The 17,228-nt window shown below is 35.4% G+C and overlaps 1 non-coding gene across 1 annotated transcript; it reads right to left on the reverse strand.

Moving 5' to 3' along the window:
- Window positions 1-398: 398 nt before the first annotated feature.
- LOC122211351 lies at window positions 399-505 on the reverse strand. The gene has a single exon (XR_006198650.1). It is a non-coding gene; the product is annotated as a U6 spliceosomal RNA (small nuclear RNA).
- Between the last annotated feature and the right edge of the window lie 16,723 nt (window positions 506-17,228).

Genomic DNA, 17,228 nt, shown 5'->3' on the forward strand with positions numbered 1-17,228 from the left:
CAACAGTCACCCAAACACATTAAGTGTTTTTATATATGCTTTTTAAGTGTCAGTAAAGATGACACATCCTGGGCATAGAATAGCAGCTGCCACCAAAGGAAACTGCCTTGTTTTATCTTTCCCTCTTTCATGGTTTACTTTTCACTGACCAGAAGATGTTATAGCCACAGGTGTAAGAAACCATTTAAAGAATGTCCCTGAATACTTTATAAACACTGATTTCATGGAGAATGCTTTGCAATTTCCTGTGTGTCAACCTGATCCGAGGTTGTATTTTTATTTTTTTAAACCGAGTAAACCTCATCCATGTATGTCCACCTACGATAGTCATCTGAGAGCCAAAATGTATTAGCTAATATCGAAACTGATACTTCAGATGGAAACTAAAAGGAAAGAACAATATAAAGTTTACTTTTACAAATTTGTCCATCATCCTTCAGCAGGGCCCATGCTAATCTTCTCTGTATGGTTCAGATTTTAGTATAGGTGCTGCTGAAGCGAGCAGTAGAGTGTTTACTTTTAAAATCACTAATCTTGGGGCGCCTGGGTGGCGCAGTCGGTTAAGCGTCCGACTTCAGCCAGGTCACGATCTCGCGGTCCGTGAGTTCGAGCCCCGCGTCAGGTTCTGGGCTGATGGCTCGGAGCCTGGAGCCTGTTTCCGATTCTGTGTCTCCCTCTCTCTCTGCCCCTCCCCCGTTAATGCTCTGTCTCTCTCTGTCCCAAAAATAAATAAAAAACGTTGAAAAAAAAAATTTAAAAAATAAAAATAAAAATAAAATCACTAATCTTATGTTTCAGGCAAAAATGTAAGTTTGGAGCAAAAGGCACCCTGTCAGTTGTAAGAAATTGAAAAAATTTGATGTGGCAAATATTGGACAATCCGACACCTGGACATGGATTTTTCTTTAACAACATCTATTTTAGCTACAATAAATTCTTTCTTTCATGTTTCCAGGACCCTCCCACAGTCAGCGACATGGAAAATTGTGAAGAAGGTTCTGGGTACCCAATGCTTTCTTTTTTTCTTTTCCAAACCTCCCTTCTACCTGGCCCTGTCTCTAGAGAGTAGTAGTTGTGTACTTGTTTGCTTATTTGGTTTTCCTTTAGAAAAATAGAAAAAAGAACAATTCATTCAATGATATATTTCTTCTTTTGTTCTTCCGCAAAATCTAACTAAGTTTAGTTCTGGTGAATAAACTTTCTGTATTGGCCTATCTCTTTTTTTTTCAGAGCAGCAGTTTTCCCTGTGAAAACAGTTCTTTGGTGGATCTAAGAATCATTGCTTTTCAATTTGTTCAACTTTTTTCTTCTTGTGAGGAAGAGTGATGATTTCTAAACTATTTACCTGCCAGACTGGAAACCAGAAGTCTATGATGTATTTTTTTAATATTTATTTATTTTTGGGAGAGTGCAAGTGGGAGAGGGGCGGGGGGGGGGGGGGGGGACAGAGGACCCAAAAAGGGTTCTGTGCTGACAGGCTGACAGCAGAAAGCCCCACATGGGGCTCAAACTCATGAACCAGGACATCATGACTTGAGCCAAAGTCTGACACTCAACCGACTAAGCCATCCAGGTGCCCCAACCTATGATGCATTTTTGATGCTAAAAATCACTTCAGATCTCTGCTTGATGGTAGTTCATGCATTTATTCAAATTGCCTAAGAAATGAGAATCAAGTACTATATATTGAACTATACTGTATAATAAATTATTTATATCATTTTCACAAAGGCCTTTTCAAATTTTAAAGAGTATGTCATGTAAAAAGAACATGCACTCAATGCATATGGGTTTGATCAACACTTTTAATCTCTTGGTTGCCTAATTCCCCTCTGCTTGGTGTCATCCCCTTACTGAGCTGAAGTATGAATATACTAGGTCTCTTCCAGTTATCAGGGCTTCAGGGATATTAAACAAATCCACATTTTTTTGGTGTGCAACATAAAAATTTGGAAATATGGAGTTCTCTTGACTGATTTTATTAGAACATGAACAGCTATCTGATAATATCATAGAATATAAACTATATGTTGAATATCTTTTAAAATTAAAAATAGACATATCCATTGATGTGCCAATTCTACCTTTAAGAATTGATATTACTAAAAATTAGCACATATATAAAAGATTAAGCATAAGGATATCTATAAGGGTTGGAAACGGCCTCAATATTAATGTAAAAGTACTGGGAACAATCTAATATGTATTCACAATAGCCCTGCCAATAACGACAAACATTATTGTTACAACGAAGAAATGGAAGTGACAGGAAATAGGTAAGTGATATCTAATTAGTAGAACCCTAGTTGACTATTCTTAATCCAGTATATCAGGTTATGTTCTATAGAATTAAGTGTTCATTTAGTTCTATTATTTCAGTTTAAGGAAGATTTTCTTTTCTCCTTACTTGAATTTCTAAGTCTTTTATTATTCTTTCTCCTTTAGTGTCCTTAGGTTATGGTTAATGTATCTAAGAATAAAAAATATGGATTTTTCATCTTCATCAAACTTTCTCTGACATTTCACTAACATTGTAAGAATATATAATTTCTGACTAATAGTGTGTATTAAACTAGTTTCCTTTGTATCACTTGTGCTTGTAGTGTTTAAATTAGCATAACTTCACACTTTGGAAAAGTAGCATTTTCTTTGACATTTTTAAAGAGCAGACATAGTACTTTGCTTACTAACCTTTAAAAAAATGATGATGTCATTTTGACTAGTGTAATCATTTCATCAATGACCCTTTCCACTTTAATATACTCTTACCTTTAATCTGGACAAAGGTGACCTATTCCTTGCATTTTTATAATACCTTTTTTTGATATTTTTCTACAATTATTTTTTTCATTGTGTCCTTCACCTGGCACTATCTTCAATATTTTTTTAAGGAGAAACAATTTCTACCATAGAACATAACCCATTAACATCTTTGAACAATGTTATGTGGCATAGAATGTTTATTTATGATAACGCCTTATTTACATTACATAAAGTAAACAAATTATTTATGTTAAATTATGATAAGATAAAGTAAAATGGTAATTCTCATGGGGATTCCCTGGGGATAGTGGAGACAGTCTATTTTTGGCTTTCTTTTCTTTTTTAAAAATGTTCATTTATTTATTCTGGGAGAGACAGAGAGTACTAGTAGGGGAGAGACAGAGAGTACTAGTAGGGGAGAGACAGAGAGTACTAGTAGGAGAGAGAGGGGGAGAGAGAGAGAGAGAGAGAGAGAGAGAGAGAGAGAGAATCCCGAATAGGCTCCATGCTGTTAGTGCAGAGCCTGATGTGGGGCTTGATCTCAGGAACCAGGAGATTTCAAATGAATATTACAAACTATCCCAAACCAAAAAGTTTAATGTAGTCCCTTTCAGTAGACTTTTTACAACATCAACTTTTGCTAAGAAAAAGTTAAAGGCCAATGGAATTTGGAAGTTCACAAGTCAATAATGTTAGTAATAATGATAATAGCAATATTAATATTAGCAATATCTCCAAAGAGACACAAGTTCAGTGAAAGATTTTAAATGAATATTTTTTCATTAATACAACATTCAAGTTTTTATTTATTAGACTAAAAAGTTAAATAACACAATGTAGCAGAATGTATTTTCCAAAAATGACTCCAATAATATTTTAATTCATAAATTCTCTTTAGAACCTTGTAACTTCTCATCAAGCGGTAGTGTCTATTTTCCCTATTCCTGACTATGGCTGGACATTTTAACTCTTCCAATGAATAGAATGTACTGAAAGGGATAATGCTGTGTGACCTCCAAGACTAAGTCCAAAAGGGCCATATAGAAGTTTTTTCTCTCTCTTTTGCTCTCTCTCACTTCTGGGGTTGAACCCATACCCCATGATCTGAGGAAGCCCAGGACATACTGAGAAGCCACACATAATTTTTCCAGCCAACAGTTCCAGAGAAGCCTCATTTGACAACCCGCTTCAACATTAGACACGTTAGTCTTCAGATGATTTCAACTCATAACCTCTGTACCACCTCAGTCCTGAGCAGATGTCAGGTTGAGGCACAAAATAAAAGTTTGCTATTGCTTTAAGCCACTCAGTTTTGGCATAATTGTTTATTCAGCCATAGTAGCTAGAACATAGAGCACTAGGCATTCTTACTGTTTTTCTGCTCCTTCAGAATATAAATAAACCCCGTAACAGCAAGAGTGAAATCTGTCACATGTACCCAGTGGCTGGCACATAGAATGTATTAAGTAAATGTATCAAGTGAAAGAATGAACAGAATCTTGACTGAACTGTTTTTAATACTGAAAACTTTCAGGAATGTTGTGATGCATCTCAAAGTCTTTCCTCCCTCAAAATAACTTAAATGTTTATACTAGAAAATAAGTTTCTCTCTTTGTTTACTGTTACATATTGGATTTTTCTTAGAAGCCAGTTAAATTATTAGGAAACATCGATTAATAGCATTAACAGTAGCCATAAAAGGCTCCAAATCAAGCCTCTCCTATGTCTTTCCCAGCCTTGGAATACATTGTTCTTGCTCAGAAAGCAAATTCTTCTCAGCCATTCACTTTCTATAAACCCTTCCAAAGCATTTCTCTTCTTGAAAGCTGACACCACTTAAATCTTCTCACTTACTGCTTTTTTATCCCTTTGGTACTTTGTAAGTATATTCATTTTTTACTGTGATTTGCAAAGGAGTGATTAATTTAGGCATTTTTCATGGATTTTTGGTACTTTTCAAAATTGGAAGACATCAGGAATATGCAAAGAATGAAGCCATAAGTCTCTGTTTTGCTCTTTCAATCACATATCAAATTCCTCTGGCAAGGAGGCAAATCAGGCAGCATTAGTATTTTCTACAGATTTTATGTAGCATCTCAATATCTGCCCTCTACCCCAATGGTCACATCCTCTATTAAGTGAGGGACAAATGGATTCTACCATATTGATTGCTGAGTCAGCCAATACAATTGTTTGCTTTCCCACTTTAACCTGCTGATGTAAGTGTTGTCTTTTGCTGGATTTCATCACTGTTCTTTCATTTCCTGTAATTTACCTTAACACCAGGCAGTCTCACATAGAAGACCTTTCTAAAGGTTAGGGAGTAGCAGAATGCAATTACTACAGAGAGCTGGAAATAGCTGTAAATCCAATGGCAGACATCACTCTTCCTAAAAATGCATCAGCATTTCCCAGGGAAGGTGACTTCTCACTGCCTATTTTTTCTCTTCAGACTTGGGTCCCTGTCAGGTTGCTAGAGCCTCTCCCTTCCCTTTGCTAAGCCCCTTCCCACAGTCTAATTATCTTGCAGAGAATTTCCATTTTCTTTCTCCCAATCATGTGTCTAAGCACTGTATCCTCATCTGAAAAATCTCAAGTTATTACTATTGTTCTCTACCTACTGAGACTAATTTCCTGGGTGGCTGGATACCTGCACAATGTCAAAAAAACAGACAAACGTATAAGTCCCTTATAGAGGAAAGAAAGGGAAGAGATCCTTTCCTCCAGATAAATTGCAATGATATCATCCATGAACTATGGAAATATATATTATGCTTCTTTTGTCATCCTTCTCATGCATTTTCAAGTATGTTGAGTGCAGTACATTTCTAAAAAATAATACACGACTTAAAGAGAAGTATAAATCTAGAAATCCCATAGGAATTTACTCTATGATTCCATTAAGACTGGTAGTTTTGAAGAATTTCACTGCATAAAAATTGATGAAAATATTCCCGATACTTAATATTGTTTATCAGCTAAAATTTGAGAAACATGGTATTTCAAGAATTTCCTTCAGAATATATATATATAAGTTTGCAGATGATGTAATTCTGTAGTTAAAAAAACACTTTTTTAATGCATTCATGTATATAAAAGTATAAAAACATAGAATCTGTGTCTTGAGTTTTAGAAAAATCTTAATCCTTTCATTAATATTTGCATGTAGGAAATGAGGGAAACACACTCACTAGCCTGCAGCTGGATAACTATCATCCCTTTTCCTTAATACACCAACTTAGAGCTCTTCTTTATACATGGATCTGACTTCTCAAATTGCCTTGTGGTCATCAGAGAGAGAAATCTTGTGACAAAGTGGAACAGGGGAAGGACCTTGGTACCCTGGGGTCATAGAAAAGACTGCTACATTGCACAACCCCAAACACACTCTTCACATCACAGTTGTAAGCAGTGAATATGGATGAGTAAACTTAAAACATTTTTTATAAGAGGTTTTAACAACATATATCTGAATAGGATAATATTACCTGTAAAATAAAACATTAACAGTCAACTTGATTTATCTATCACATCCTTTCTCTAGTTAAAAGTTACATGGCACAAACCTCTATAATGGAGATCAACTTCTTCATTAACATCCATAAGATAAAGCATACTACTAAATATACATTTATCAGTATCAGTAGATACTGAAGACGAAGAAGAAACAAATGTGGTTTGTTAAACCTGAATTATAAAAATATATTAACATTAAAATCCATAGTCTAAGTATAAAGACAACTTATACCTTGAGAAAGTCTCTTATTTCACTATACAAAGGGTGATTTGATTAACTAAGAGTGAAATGTCTCAACTCCCTATTCTGACCCATACATGTTCATGTTTCTGTATCTGCACCCACTCTCCCTTTTTTTGCCCCATATTATTGGTACCACCTCCTCCTGCAGTGTTATTTTCTGACCTAAGTACCATCCCTGTTTTTTATGTATTTTTAACCTCTCCCTCCTTATTGTATGTCTCTTGATCATGAAATCTATTCACAAGTACCTCATCTTAGTACAGTCTTCTAAGCAAAACAAAACAACATCTTTCCATCTCCATCTTTTAGTTACCACTATTGAGTTTCACATTCTTTTTTTTAATTTAAGTTTATTTATTTTGAGAGGCGCCTGTGTGGCTCAGTCGGTTAGGCATCTGACTTTGGCTCAGGTCATGATCTTATGGTCCATGAGTTCAAACCACATGTCAGGCTCTGTGCTGACAGCTTGGAGCCTGGAGCCTACTCCGAATTCTGTATCTCCCTCTCTTTCTGCCCCTCCCTTGCCCATGCTGTCTCTCTCTGTCTCTCTCAAAAATAAATAGACATTATTTATTTTTGAGAGAGACAGAGAGAGACAGCATGAGTGGGGGAGGGGCAGAGAGAGGGAGGGAGAGAAAATCCCAAGTAGGTTTCATGCTGCCAGCACAGAGCCCCATGTGGGGCTTGAAACCATGAGATCATGACCTGAACCAAAACCAAGAGTCAGATGCTTAGCTGCCTGAGCCACCCAGGTGCCCCTTGCTTCACATTCTTACACAGCTAATCTTTTTTTCTTTTCTTTTCTTCTCTTTTTTTTTTTTTTTTAATTTTAGATTTAACGACTCTCTCATACTCATGTTCATTCTTCAACTCAATACTCTTCATTTCTTCTCTCCCACTCTTCCAGTCTACTCAATCCACCATCATTAAGGTCTAATCTTGGTATGGATGACCCTGCCCTGATCCTAACTGAAAACTTTAGTATTTGGTACTGTGGACCAATTCTTCATTACCAAAACTTTCCCCTTACTGATATTCCAACAAGCCACACTCTTTTTTTTCCTTCTCCGATCAGAATACTCCTTCATGGTTGATTTTCCCTCTTTATGTCTCTCTCCCTTGATGATTTTGCCCACTTCCATAGTCTCAGCAACCATTTATATGGCCATGAATCTCATATTCCTGCTTCGATCTTGGCACAGCTTGAAATAATAGCATCCAGCTTCATGACTAATCTTTCCATCTGAAAACCCCTTGCATGGGAACAGGCATAAATTGCTTAAGAAGTACACTGAAAGAAAAAGTGACTCGTTTGTTAAAAATGGAACATTGGAGGTTGGGGGGAAAATATATTAGCAGTGGCATCTCTAATATATGGGAACTAATATATCTCATTTTTACACAATATTAATTTTAGGAGAAAAGCAGAGAATTTTTCTATGTTTATACTTTTTAAAATATTTATTTATTCTTTGAGAGGGAGAGAGAGAGAGAGAGAGAGAGAGAGAGAGAGCATGAGCAGGGGAGGGGCAGAGAAAGAGTGAGACATAGAATCTGAAGCAGGTTCCAGGCTCTGAACTGTCAGCACAGAGTCTGCCACGGGGGTCAAACTCACCACCCACAAAATCATGACCTGAGCCGAAGTTGGATGCTTAACCAACTGAGCCACCCAGTCGTCCCTCTATGTTCATACTTTTATTGACCTTTCTGATGAGACTTTCCACAAGGTTTCTATCGAGTTACAAAAGCACAGCAGGGCTTTATAGGATAGCTTCATTAAGGAGCTCCTGATAAACAGAGTGGGTCAAACAGTATGTGAAAGCAATTGGGTGCTTTTTAATGTAATTCTTTATTACCCAAATTTTACCTTTCCAACCGCAGTCTGATTTTGATGGACTTGTAAGCAGGTGCATATATTCAGCAGAATTCAAATCAACAGTAGTCAACTAAAAAAAACCCAAAATAACAAAAACAAAGATGGCCCTAGACATCCAGGCATTTGTTTGACAAACCAAAATGTGTTGCATTTATGTATGAGTAAAGTGAAAGAGAGAGCTATGAATTATATCCAGAAATCCAGAATCAAATACTTGAGGCAGAGAATCCTAGAAAAACATAGCCAGAATGGGTCATTTCACACAGAATAAAATTGAGGAATACGACCTTGCCAAGTCCACGCTTACACTGAAGACCACTGGAGTTTATATCCCCTGGGCCCCAGTTTATTTTTTAATCTCACTAATTAATTATTGAAAAGCACTTAATTATCCTTTAGCTTACCAAGATAAATACAACCTTATGGTAGCCAAATTTCTGAAAAATACCACTAGCAAATTTTATCTTATGTGAAGGAACTATATTGATTCAATTAAGAGATTTCAGAAATTTCTATAGTTATCAAAACAATGAAAACATTGGGAGAGCTGGCACACTTTGCATTTTTGGTTTTACATAGCATCTTTTATTGTACAAGGTAGATTGAATATTTATTCTATTTAAGATTTTTCTTCAAACTGAGCATTGTTGCAAATAAAAATACTTTTATAACCTGCTGTATACTAGCAGGCGATATATGTAGACTCTCTTGACAATGAAATATGATTCAAAACAGGAGCCACACAGCTGTCTTGAACATCCCAATTCTAGGATATTATACATATTTACATACCTTCAGTTATGGTTTGAACTGAATTAAAATATCATTGGTATATATAAAAACAATCTAATGTGATCTCTTTTTCTCTCCTCTTTCTCATAAATACCACTTCAATATTGGAGCCTTTCCTTACTAATCAGAATGAAATCACAGAATTATGACAAAGCAACAAACATTTTTGACACCGCCTAGTATTAGTTCACTATTGATTTTGCCACCTAGTATGTTATACATTTCCTAAATAATTTATCTAAGAGAATCCTAAATAATTGATCTATGGATATATCCAAATGTTCTTCTCAATTTTATACAACAGCGTGGAGGCATGTTTGTTAAATTGTGCAAAGTAAGACAGTAGAATTGTCTGTAATAATGTACAATTCAAGGAGTTTATGACTTGTTATAATGTGCATACCTATTTATGGCTCAGTTGGTTCCCAGAAAGAAAGAAAAAAAAGTACATGTCAAGTCTGTAGGTAATAAAGCATGTCTGGAAATAGTAAAATAAATCACCATAGGAAGATGAATTGTTGAATGAAAGGTGAGAGAACTTTTCCTTGTACAACAATCAGGAATTCACTGAATAAAACAAATTACCCCCTGCCAGCCATTTGAATAGTGGCCTCAGAGAAATAAGAGTTTTAAATACAAAAGAAGCCTATAAAATGTGTATAGGCAACTACTTTGCACATCAGATGGCATAATAATAAATTTTATATTTTTTCAGCTTCCTCTAAATAACATTTCTTTGCTTTCTAAACTTTATTGAAATAAAAACATGACAGGTTTTTAAGAGTGAGAATAAGTCCTTAAATTTGATTTATTCTTGAATACATAGATCAACATGGATTTTGAAGAAAGGTTTCATAATGTTGTAAAGGTAATGGCAAGTTAAAATAACTATGGGCTTAGGCCAACAAAACGAAGTATAACTTTTACCTATATAAGTCTCTAACAGTTCAAATAAATTTGGTTAGATCACCTAAACTCACAGAATGTGAATTTCTTAAAATATGTTATAGAAATATATTGGTTGATTATATTTTTTATAAGTGCAATTTTAATTTCTGTAAAAGATAAAACAGAAAGTTGCAAAAACCTTTGCATTAAAACATCAATGATCGCATGTCTGTTTCTATTTTTGAATCATTATTGATGAGTGCCTTCATTTTAATTTTCTCAATTAAACCACATCTTGTCACTTTGGGGGATACTGAAATATTATTTTGTGTTCATTAAAGGACAGATATAAGTTGCCTTTGATTCATAAACTAAACTCACTGATCTCAGACTTTCCCATGGGGATTTGAATGAGCCTGAGCTGTGGCAAGTATTCAGTCATTGCAAAATAGATCTGGGTTTTCTGCCTCAGATTTAGACTGACCTTGAGTTCTGTGAGACTCTTGAATTGACGAATCAATTACAGTGCTCCAAAATCACCTTGGCTCCCTCCCACACTATCTTCCTTTCCCTCTTGTTTATGCCCAAAATACACAGGCAGCCAGACAGTATACCTTGAGGAGCCAGACAGGATGTCAGCCAGCCATGGCTCTTTTAAGCTAACCATTCTAAATGTGAAAGAGAGAAGATATATCTCCTGAATACTGTAAGTGTCCTGCCAACAACCGCTTCCATTTTGCTTCTTCCCTGAAATCCATAATGATGCCTCCCGTTTTAGATTTTCTATAAAATTTGTTGCCAGGTCAATAATTCTCAATATTTGTAATATCACGAAACACAAAATATGTATATGGAACAACAGTTAAAACAGAGGGCCTCTGGCTTTCGTGAGGCTGAGAGATTAATATTGCCCCCAATTTGAAAGGTTCTGACATAGGAAAATGATGGAACAATATGTTGCACATATTTTAATTATTTCATATATAGTAATTTTGTCTTCCAAAACGTATTTTTTTAATGTTTATTTATATTTAAGAGAGAAAGAGAGACAGAGTGTGAGTGGGGGAGGGAGAGACAGAGAGAGGAAAACACAGATTCCGAAGTAAGCTCCAGACTCTGAGCTGTCAGCACAGATCCTGAAGCAGGGCTCAAACTCACCAACTGTGAGATCATTACCTAAGCCAAAGTCGGATGCCTAACCACCTGGGCCACCCAGGCACCCCAAAAAATGTATTTTTTGAGAGAATCCTCCATATTTTTGTTATTTCCCATATTCACCTGTACATACTGGTTCCACAGCGGGGAAAAAAGAGAAAAAGAAAGAATGAAAGAGATGGAGAGAGAAAAATCAAGAAACTCCTTTATTAACTGGTTCTACTTGATCAGAAAATTATATAAGTTCATTGTTCCCTATAGTCAGTATCTATACTATAACTTTAGGAATTGCATTATTCTGTTTGTTTAATCATAAGTGGAAAATATAATTTTAATGAACTTCATTTTTGGCTTTCATGTGTTTAAAATCATTATAATTGCATTCTCAAAAGAGGAATAAGTGCCTAGCCTTTTTAAAAAAAACTTACAAACTAAGATTATAGCTCAGAATTTACCATAAATTATTTTACCATAAATTGTTACCCTCCTTGCCTCTCCTCTCCCCAGTAAAACTTCTGATAAATGCCTTCACAGAATGGTCATAAATTTACACCTTTGATCCTTCTATCAAAACTGATTATATAGTGTCTAATACCCAGAACAATTTCCATCTAATTATTACAATGACATTTATCAGAATAATGTTCCTTGACATTTACCACAAATTGTACTATTTAGATTCTGTACCCTGGATCTTTTAAAAAAAAAATAACCTCAAAGTATTTGCTGTCATAGTACATTGCACATACCGTACATGTACTTTGATTAGTTTTGCAATTTCTTTCTTTAAATTTGATAACTTTTTACAGGAATCTATAGTAGTAGATTAGGTAGAATTTTTATTAAAACTGGCATTTCTCTGATAAGCTTCTCCATTATTTAGAATGTGACCAGCTTTCTTGTATACATTAATTATAAAATGCCCAGGAACTTCTCTTGCAAGTATAAAATACAGACAAAATGGAACATTAGAATGCTCCCTCAAAGGTTGTCAAGGGGCGTGATTTCAGAGCTTGTGGCATTTGGTTGTGCTGCTGATATTTAAAACTGGCAATAAACCCCTGCTTAGTCTTTGGGTACAGCAGTATACACAGTATGGTGGCATTTTGAGAACTTTGTAAACTTATTTGTTGACAATAACAGTACCTCAAAGAGACTATTACACATGAAAAATGTTTTCTAGCTAATAATAAACTATAAGTTGTTGAGATACAGGAGGAATAACAATGATCTGAGGTCACAAGATTTTAATTCTAGATACAGATTTCCTTTACTAAACTCTTGCAATTTTATGTGAAAAATAAGAGTTGGTCACATAGTCTCTGTTTTCCTTAAAACTGCAAATCTAATGATTACTTTTCTCCAGAGGCCAAAAAATGTGACCAAAAAATCAAAATGAATCCTATACATATTCTTGCTGTTTAAGGAGACATGCAAAAGTAAACAGCTTGTTCCATGGATCTAAGAAAAGAATTCAATTAAGCAAATGCTTATTTATAACTTCCTATGGGCTTAATGTGGTCAAAGGAGTTATATTGGTCTAAGCTGCTATTCCAGAGTCCTGGGAAAATTCATAGCTAGACTCTGTGGATGATTTTAAATAAAAGATACTTTTTTTTTTCTGATTCACTTCTGAAGGATAATAAAAAAAATGTCAATTTCTAATTGTTCCACACGAATAATGAGAAAATGCAATACAATTGTACTGGAAATAAAATTTGAAATGCATATTAAGGCAATTTGAAATATGAAAAGTAAACTAAAACCTAAACTGTATGGCTTTACATAAAATATAAGAATTCTCATTATTTTCCCCATAACATTATAGAAAAGAATAAAATATTTGAATTAAAAACTGAATCAAAATCCAAGCTCTGCACTAACCAGATGTATGATCTTTGACAATATAATTTCTCTGGGTCTCATTTCTTACATCCATAAGAGCTAAAAACAATGTACTAACCAAATTGGTAAACATAAAATGTAAGTATATAAAAGTTACTTGTACTCAGTGAATAGCTAGTAGAGTCCCATTCCCTTCTCCCTTGACTTAAAAATTATACAAAGGTGGATGGACCTAGAGGGAATTACGCCAGGTGAAATAAATCAGTCTGAGAAAGACAAATACCATATGATTTCACTCATATGTAGAATCTAAAAAAGAGAAAAACAAAATAAAAAAAAAGCCAAATCAGATACATAAATACAGAGAACAAATGGATGGTTGCCAGAGGGGAGGAGTTGGGGGCATGGGCAAAGAAGAGTGGGAAATACAGGCTTCCACTTACGGAACGGATACACCAAGGGAATAAAAGGCACCGCATAGGCAATATAATCATTGATATTGTAATAAGGTTGTATGGTGACATATGGTAGCTACACTTGTGGCAAGCACAGCATAATAGAGAAGTTGAATCACTATACTGTAAACTTGAAACTAACAAAACATTGTGTGTCAACTATACTAAAAAAAAATTAAAATTATATAGGGGTGTCAGAGGCTTTTTACTGTGTCAACTTCAAAGCATTTTCAGATAGGCTATCCCATACCTGTTATAGATTTAGAGACTTCCAGGGGAAGTTCACACTCACTCAATCACTCGTTCCAGTTTACTAAACCACATAGATGAGAAGTTCTTTCTCTTGCCTAGAATACATTGAACCTACAATAAGTGAAACATGTTTCTCTGCACTGTTCTCAGCTTGTCAGATCCCACTTTACAATGACTAGTGTTTATTCACCAAAAGATACATCCATACATACAATCTTTTCAGTATATAGTTAGTTCTTGAGGTGATAAAAAGAAGGAGTAATGAGATAATTCAAACTTCGTCTATATTTGATTTGGGTTCCATTAGTTTTTGCTTTTCTTAAGATTTACATTCTTAATTTTGTTTTGCTCAGACTAATATTCAAATTAAGTTGATTCCCGAAGCATAATTATCACAGGTAAAGAAGACAACTTCGAAGAGTGCTGGGTGATTGAAAAATATCTGTACTTTCACTACTAATGAAAATATGAAAAATATAGTTACATGTAATTCATACATTAGCTTGTCTACATATAGTGAATAACAGGTGAATAAGTCATCTATCAAAATACTAAAAAATATACATTTCAGCACTTAATGACTACTCAGAACTCAAAATTAATCTCACGTAATGCTGCAAATCATTCCACTCTTATGAAAATTGCAGCCCCAGAGAAAAATCAGTTATTTGTGCCAATAGAACATGGTGGTACCACAGATAACATATGTTTTTCTTACTGTTGTGGTTGTTTCATGCTGGACAGTCATATTATGGTTGGAAAATTGTAATCAAGCTTTCAACTCACAAGTTGTTGGGCTTGCTTCAGGAAAAGTATTTCGGTAAGGTACAAGAAAAGAACTTGAGTTCTGAGATATAATGGAAAAATTAAAAAGGGTGGGTTTAAGTACTTGACTGATTTTTGCATGGAAAATTTTGGTGTGAAAAATTGGCAATGTGCTGAATAGGCAATAACTAAAGTTCACATTACCCAGTCCACTAGCATTTATTCTAATCAGCTTATGATCTTGCCAAGAAGAGCAACACATTCTAACAAAGATTCAAAACACATTTTTAATTCCAGAATTCTCACTTAGCTGAAATCCCTCTGTCCAGAGTACAAAATGATAGTGCAGTTCCCCTGTCAGTTTTCATTGTTTTTTCTAAATTACTTCGACTTTATTTCAATGTCCTTGAGTGCTTATTCTTTGGATTCTTGCTCTTATCTTCATTGTTCTCAAATGTACTGCAATAAATAATTCTATCGAGATAGAAGTAGCAATGAAGTGAGCTCACAGTGAAAAGTTAAAGTTGATAGCACAAACATAAAGGTACTTTGGTCTTTGGAAATCGAAGCTGCTCTTGTACTTTTTCTTCTGCCTAAGGGTCAAATTGGAATTTTATCCATATCTTGGCCAGTTGCTTTGGCTGCAATGCTAATGGTAGGCAAGGGCTAAACTGGGATTTCATGACTAGTAAAGTTTTAAAAATCCAAATAGGCAAATAAAATATAATTTTATTTTCTCATAAAGTGGCCATACACTAATTCCTAACATTCTATCCAGTAGCACTTGGTCTACTCACAATTAAATCCTGTCCAAGGAGGCAGGACTCACCAATTTCTGTCTCAGGTTATATGTATACCAAGATACGGCTCCTTTAATCACTGCAGTCTCTGGAAGAAATCTGTGGCAATGAAGCTCTGTAGTTACTTGTCCCACCTGTTGCAGTTTTCTCCATTCACACTGGTAAACTGTCCAAGTATTCCCACTTTCTCCTGTGCTTTTTTATAATAATATTTTAGAAAGCTCTAGAATAAAGATTTTTGTTGTTGCTGTTGTTGTTGTAATTGCTTTTGTTCCAGTGAGGTTTAATGTCAGGGCTTATGCACCAAAAAGTCGGGGTAAGGTTAGTGTAAGCTTTTGAACTTAGCAATTTTCAAAGGCTCAAATCAGTTAAATTCGTGTTTCATCAGTCACTTAGGATTCATTTGTTTTAAAGAAAACATTGATCGCAAACCTCATGATTTCATGTTGCAGCAGCCAGCTTTATGAATATTGGACAAAGTAAAACTATCCTAGCACTCAGTTTCCCTACAGTTTTGGAGGCTGGAAGTCCTAGATCAAGGTGTCAGTGAGACTGGTTTCTGATCAGGTCTCTCTCCTTGACTTGCAGATACGTGCTTTCTCACTGTGTCCTCATCTGACCGTTTCTCTAGAGAAAATTGATTGACTATATATTTGTGGATCTATTTTTGCACTCCCACTTTTGCTTTACTCCCCTGTATTTCTACCTTACACCATTATCACACTGTCTTGATTACTGAGAATTTGCATTAAGTTAAAAATCAGGTAATGCCTATTTTCCAGCCTGGTTCTTATTTTGATTATTCCAATTCCTTTGCCTTATCAAATAAATTTTAAAGATAGCAGATAATTTTATTTAAAAAGACTATTTAGGGGCACCTGGGTGGCTCATTTGGCTAAGCATCCAACTTCAGCTTAGGTCATGATGTCACAGTTCATGGGTTCGAGCCCCACGTTGAGCTCTGTGCTCACAGCTCAGAGCCTGGAGCCTGCTTCAAATTCTGTGTGTGTCTCTCTCTCTGCCCCTCCCCATGTTCATGCTCTGTCTGTCTCTCTCTCAAAAATAAACATTAAGAAAAAAAGATTTATCAATGATGTTTATTTTCTTAGTGACTTCTACACATACAATCATATCATTTACATATAAAGAAAGGTTTACTCTTTTCTTATTAATGTGTGTAACATCTATTAATTTTCTTTCATTATTCGCTGACAAAGATCTCCAGTACAATGTTGCATAAAATGATGAGATTAGTCAACTTCGATCTTTATTTTAAATAGAAAGCAGTGTTTGTCCATTGATTATGAGTTTGGCTGTATTTTTTTCATAGAAATGCTTTATCAGGTGACAAAAATCTCATTTATTTCTAGTTTTCTGAGAATTTTTATTATTAGTGAGGCCTGGGAATTTTTTGCATAAACTGAATTCTTACATAGCTTTTGATTTTTGCGTCTATTAAAATGGCAAATTCCAGTGAAGGATATAATGGATATAAAACCAATATTTCTTTCTAGTATAAATGCTACTGGGAATTCTGTATTATTTTTATATTTTTTCTAATTTGATTTGGTAATGCATTTTAAGAATTATTGTATTTAGGGAGGTTCCGGAAGATGGCGGCGTAGGAGGACGCGGGGCTCACAGCGCGTCCTGCCGATCACTTAGATTCCACCTACACCTGCCTAAAGAACCCAGAAAACCGCCAGAGGATTAGCAGAAGGGAGTCTCCGGAGTCAAGCGCAGACCAGAGGCCCACGGAAGAGGGTAGGAAGGGCGGCGAGGCGGTGCGCGCTCCACGGACTGGCGGGAGAGAGCCGGGGCGGAGGGGCGGCTCGCCGGCCAAGCAGAGCCCCCGAGTCTGGCTGGCAAAAGCGGAG

Source organism: Panthera leo, chromosome F2, assembly GCF_018350215.1.
Source record: "Panthera leo isolate Ple1 chromosome F2, P.leo_Ple1_pat1.1, whole genome shotgun sequence".
NCBI lineage: Eukaryota > Metazoa > Chordata > Mammalia > Carnivora > Felidae > Panthera > Panthera leo.